The sequence below is a fragment of the Ranitomeya imitator genome, chromosome 5, assembly GCF_032444005.1.
Source record: "Ranitomeya imitator isolate aRanImi1 chromosome 5, aRanImi1.pri, whole genome shotgun sequence".
Taxonomy (NCBI): domain Eukaryota; kingdom Metazoa; phylum Chordata; class Amphibia; order Anura; family Dendrobatidae; genus Ranitomeya; species Ranitomeya imitator.
This window is the reverse complement of record NC_091286.1, coordinates 707,588,814-707,595,275: the sequence shown is the minus strand read 5'-3', so window position 1 is coordinate 707,595,275 and position 6,462 is coordinate 707,588,814.

The window sequence follows — 6,462 nt, the reverse complement described above, 5'->3', positions numbered from 1 at the left end:
TTGTAATTGGTTTATTGTTACTTTTACAGTTTTAATCACTTTCCGCTTAAACCTGCTTATACCCATGTCGATCTACATACCCTCAAGCTAGGCCGCCTATTTTGTTTGAAGAATTCAATATATTACTGGATTTGGACTTCAACCCGTCACATCAATCGGGAGATCTCAGTATTTGTATCTGCTATTGTACGAAATATTATTATTATAGATTGTACAGATATGCAGAGAAGTGTTCTTGGATTAGAATGATAGAATTTGATGTGATATATGGGGTTGTTTGCGGCGTTTTCTGAGGTTAGTATTCGGTGTGCACATGCGGCTCCTCTTTCCAGCCTCTCATACATGCTTCAGGCATGCGTGATTGTGCTTGACGCCGGCAGCTGTTGAAGGACCTGCGGATTGCAGGGCGCACGCGCCGAGATGCCAATACCATTGGCCGGGTCACATCACGTGACCGGCAATGAGATGAACCACCACTGGGATAAAAAGGTCCTTGTGAGCAGTAAGTGCGAAACGTACGTTGGGGGCTCAGCTGGATCTCTTTTGTGCCATCCACCCTATCTTGGTGTCAGTTGCTGGTAAGCGCCATTTTGTAGCTATTGGTTTAGACGACTACATTGTCACAGTGGGTTAGCATGTTATTACATAGCGCTAACTACCTCATTTGGTGCTTGTGCTGCCTTGTAGCTATCTACTTGATAGCTTTCCATTGTTGCACTATATTAGCACTTTACCTGTGGTGTGCCTTATTGGACTTCCGTAATACCGGCAGTGATGTGGGGTGTATGACACTCAGGATCTTTCATGTCATCCTTTTGTCATTTTTACTTTGTGTTACACTTTAATATATTTTCACAATAAAATACTCTTTAAAACCTAAGTACTCCTTTTTTCTCCCGATTTTTTTAGATAGTATATGGAGTCCTCTTTTTTTGAGGCTTAGTTTTGCACAATTTTGTGCATGGTATTAAGGTAATGTGGTCATCTGGTATTTGTGTTACATTCAAGTCTACGAGTGCATAAAAAAATCGGATTCCACAGAGAACATCAGAGCGGCATCCGATTTTTATGGATACATTTCTATTATAACCCAGGAAACAAGTTTTAATATAGTATGAAATCGGATCATACATGGATGTAAGAAATGGACACGTGGCTGAAATGGACATGGACAGAAATGACTGGATTCTGTCTCCAATGTCGTGCAGGAAGGAGCTCTTTGCATAGCGGTGGACACCACATAGCGTCACCCTGCGCTGTGCCAGTAGTTCCTCTTTTATCGAGCTAACTGATGAAGGTCGGGTTTTGACCGAAACATCTCTTTTTTGTCTGGATACTGCTACAAATAACATTTCATCCTTGTTTATCACGCTTGAGTGCCACATTTTTACATATTGTCTTGAATGAGGCCAAAGAGTGTGAAATGTGCATCTTTGGGCTCAAATGTGGTCTCCTTTTCGGCAGAGTGCAGAGGACACAGACTCCATCAGACATGAGGTGGCACAGAGTCAAGAGATTCACATTTTAGATTCTCATTTAAGCCAATGGCTATGTCTGGGAATGTTTGGATCCATGTGTCAGGTATTCAGATGGAAGCCCCCAACAGAGTGATGAATGAACAGTGGGACATGGGGTGAACATTGCCCATGTCAGAAGATCCTTTCAGAGGAGTTCAAAATATTCTCAGAGAATGTGCACTTAACAAATGAGAGGAATCTCATCCTTGATTCTCTCCTGTCTTCTGGCATCATCACTTCTCTCCTCCATTCTTCTAGTGTGGACATTACTTCTCTCATCCATTCTTCTAGTGTGGACATTACTTCTCTCCTCCATCTTCCTGTCTGGACATTGGTTCTTTCCTCCATCTTCTAGTTTGTAGATTTGTTCTCTCCTCCTTCTAGTGTGAACATTACTTATCTCATCCATCGTCTGGTCTGGACTTTGGTTATTTCCTCCATCTTCTAGAGGGGACATTGGTTCACTCCTTCATCTTATAGTTTCGACATTTGATGCCTCCATCTTATAGTTTGGATATTGGTTCTCTCCTCCTTCTTCTGGTCTGGAAATTGATTCTCTCCTCCTTCCTCTGGTCTGGACATTGGTTCTCTCCTCCATCTTTTAGTTTGACATTTGTTCTCTCCTCTTTTTTCTAGTTTAGACATTGGTTCCCTCCTCCATTTTCTTATATGGAACATTGAATCTCTCCTCCTTCTAGTTTGGACATTGGTCATCTCCACCATCTTCTGGTCATTTCATTGCTGCTCTCCTCTGTCTTCTAGTTTGAACATTGATTCTCTTTTTTATCTTCTAGATTTGACATTGGTTCTATCCTCCTTCTATTCTGGACATTGGTTCTCTCCTCAATCTTCTAGCTTGGGCATTGGTTCTCTCCTCCTTTTTCTAGTCTGGACATTACTTCTTTGCTCCATCTTCTGGTGTGGACATTGGTTCTCTCCTCAATCTTCTAGCTCGGACATTGGTTCTCTCCTCCTTTTTCTAGTCTGGACATTACTTCTTTGCTCCATCTTCTGGTGTGGATATTGCTTTTCTCCTCCATCTTCTAGTTTCGACAGTGGTTCCCCCCTTCTAGTCTGGACATCCAGTCTCTTCCATCTTCTAGTTTTTGTTAAAATTCGTTTTATTGACCACTGTTGCTTAATAAGAAATTTAAGAAAAGAAAATACAGGAAAATAAGGATAGTTGGATATACAGTTCCTTACACTGTTATGCCAACAGTGAAACGAACAATACCTGTGATGTATTGATCAGATATATTAACAGTATACGTGTTACACAAATAAAACAGCAAAGTGAAATAACAAAATGAAGAAACTTAAATTAATTAAGCATATCTACCTTAACAACATAACTTTGTGCTGCCAGACATAAGTCATTCACTTATGCTCAGAATCTGCTTTTATCCTATGACCATGTAATGGAGGCTGAGAGTCTGTTGGGAGACACAGATAACATTGACGAGTTCCAGGTGTTCCGCACCTTGGCAACTTTCCGAGGGCAGACCCTATTGCTATAAGCTGTCTTGTCATATGGGATTATTGTGTTGATTATATCAACCCAGACCCTTAATTTGGGGAGGAAATCACCCAAGAAAGAAGGTTGCTCTAAAAAGTATTCTAGTATGATGACTCCATATTTCTTCATCTAGTATCCCAAATAAACAAATTTTATTATCTAGGATCTAAAACATTGCACAGAGGGTAGCCTACCCATACGGTATAACCTTAGTGGAGAAGGTTAGGATTGATGAAGGATATATAATCGAATCATTCCGTTATTATCTGAAGGAGAAGCATAGAGGGCAGATTCCAAGATGTCCTCCCAGTCCTCATCATCGATAGTGGGAATGAGAAGCTCGCATTTGTTTTTTACCTTCAGGGGAGTGTCAATGTCTACTGAGAACATGTGTGTGAACAAGGCTGAAATGAGACCCTGTTGGGCCTTGTGATTTAAGAATATCTATCAGAGGAAAGGTGACATGGGGGTAACTGTACCCCGGGTTTGTAGTTGTCATTGGAGGGTTGACCTGAGTTGGAGATATAAAAATAAAGAGATCTCTGTACATCGTACTTGGTCCGTAACTGGTCAAAGGATAATAATATATTCTGGTGATAGATGTCACTTACTAAGAGGGCATTCTGAGTTCTCCAGAACTGAGAGGATGGGTGGGATTCCAGGGATGGAAAACATGAGTTCTGCCAGAGGGGCATTTCTGCCACAATATGACTGAAAATTGACACTGATTTCACCTGCCTCTAAACCAGACCTGCCATCCTAAGTATAGGTAATGTTTTGGGAGCGTCAGGTTTACCTATCTCCAGGAAGCCTAGTAAGCAGCTACAGCTAAGTGACTCCCCAAGTTAGGTAATTGTGAACCTGACTCCAGCTACTTAGGGCCTTTAATTGACCTACCAAATAATAAAGGTATTTAAAATGAGTAACTACGGGCAGAGGTGATAGGAAATCTAGGTGGACAGTAGATCCGTGGGTGAGAGGCATTAATGCCAATTTATTCCAGTCTTGCGTGTGGTTTTGAACCCTTGAGTCTGTGCTTTGTTGCCAGCTTCTCTGTGCGCCGAGCCACAGCAGTTACACCTTTTATCCAGGTGTTTAGTTTCTGTTATCCTTGCTTAAGTCTTTTTAGGGTAATCATTTACTCATTTGACTGCCCTATCACCTTTCAGGTGCGGCTTTATATATTTTCCCTCTGCTGGTATTTCCTGCATTTGATAGTCTCATTTGAATTTCCAGCCATTCTCTGTAGCTTAAGGAGTCAGTGAACGACCAGCTAGGGTTTATGTTTCTGCTGTTTATGCTCTTTACACTACACCTGTCTTTAGTTTCTTTTTAAGAAGCAGGCAGCATTTTCTCTAACAGTACGAACGTAATCCTATATTTTGTATTTTGTGGTTTGTTTTACTCACTCTGGGATCTCTATTTCAGCACACTTTCCCTTCTGTAGGTAATTTGCACTCTGCTGTGTCCTCTGGTTCTTTAAAAGGAACGTGAAGTGCTTGACGGCCTTTCAAGCAGCATAAGCCCAAGTTGCCTTCCAATAGTCTGCGATTAGGACTATCTCAGCTCACACAGCAAGCACTAGTGACTGCGGGGTCAGGATCTCTAGTCTGTACAGGAACTCATTACTTCTCTACTCCATCTTCCGATCTAGACATTGTTTCAACCTCCTTCTTCTGACTACATCATTGCTTCCCTCCTCTGTCTTCTGGTTATGTAATTGATTTGCTCCTCCTTCTTTTAGTCTTGACATTGTTTCTCTCCTTCTTCAGGTCTGGAAATTGGTTCTCTCTTCACTCTTGTAGTCTGGACATTGGTTCTCTCCTGCATCTTCTAGTTTGGACATTGGTTGTCTACTCTTTCTTCTATTCTGGAGATTGCTTCTCCCCTCCATCTCCTGGTTTGGACATTGCTTCTCTCCTCCATCTTCTAGTGTGGATATTGCTTCTCTCCTCCATTTTATAATCTGGACATTGGTTCTCTCCTTTTTCTTCTAGTGTGGACATTGCTTCTGTCCTCTATCTTCTAGTTTGCACATTGGTTCTCTCCCCCTTCTTCTGGTCTAGACATTGGCTCTCGCTTCCTTCTTCTAGTTTGGACTTTGGTTCTGTCTTCCTTCTTCTAGTTTGGACACTGGTTCTCTCCGCGTTCTTCTAGTCTGGACATTGGTTCTCTCCTCCTTCTGCCAGTCTGGGCATTAGTTCTCTCCTCCATTTTCTAGTTTGGACATCAGTACTCTCCTCCTTCTCCTGGTCTGGTGATTGCTTTTCTCCTCTGTCTTCTGGTCATGCCATTGCATCTCTATTCCATCTTCTGGTCTTGTCATTGGTTCTCTGCTCCATCTTCTGTTCTCGCCATTGCTTCTCTCTTATATCTTCTGGTCTGGATATTTCTACAACCTCTTTCTTCTGGTCATCCAATTGGCTCTCTTGCATATTCTGGTTTGGACATTGCTTCTCTACTCCTTTTAATCTGCTTTTGTCCTTACTTCTCTTCTCCATGTTCTGGTCTCATCATGATTTCTCTACTGTATCTTTCGGTCTGGTCATTGCTTCAACCTCCTTCCTTTGGTTTTGTCATTGCTTCTCTCCTTCATTTACTGGTCTGCACATCGCTCCTCCATCATTTGGGCTTTTCCGCGTTTCTCTACTCTTTCTTCTGGTCTGGACATCTCTCCTCCATATTCTGGGCTCAATATCGCGTCTCTCCTTTATTTTTTGCTCTTGTCATTGCTTTTCTCTTCCATCCCCTAGTCGAATCATTGCTTCTCTCATCTGGCTGGATCTCTTAGCATTTTGCCGCTTTTCTGGATTATTGGACACCAGATTACAGAGCTTTTACTTTACATCCTACTTTATTGCTCTCAGCTGTTGCATTGTGTTAGTGTTTCGGAGCAGTCACACATTATAGAGTTTAGGGGGTAGCTCAGATGAGAGGTCTCGTGGGGTCTCGCTGATTAGACTGTGACAGGTGCTGGCATAATAACACTCGTGCTGGGATGTCACTGTCAGTATGTAAAATACCCTCTGGGAGGATCGCACTTAACGTACCCAGTGGACGCCTACCGCAACCTGTGGTGACCAATCTGAGTGGTGAGATGGATACGAGGAGCATCAATAGCGACAGGAGAAGGATGGGGCAATGAGGAGGGGCGATATAAGCATTATATATAGCAGTGGAGTATCTCCTATCCACCAGCAGTATAGTAAAACATTAGCGCAGAGGGGGAATAACTGGAAACCAGCAGGGTACAAACAGGAGAGGGGTCATTGTTGTAAGGACTGAAGTGGGAGCTATGGACTTAGGGTTAGGCAGTATGCGCGGCATATAGCTGGAGAGGGGCAGCAGATGTCAGGCAGTGTGCAGGGAGAATAATCGGAGAGGGGCAGCAGATGTCAGGCAGTGTGCAGGGTATATAGCAGGAGAGGG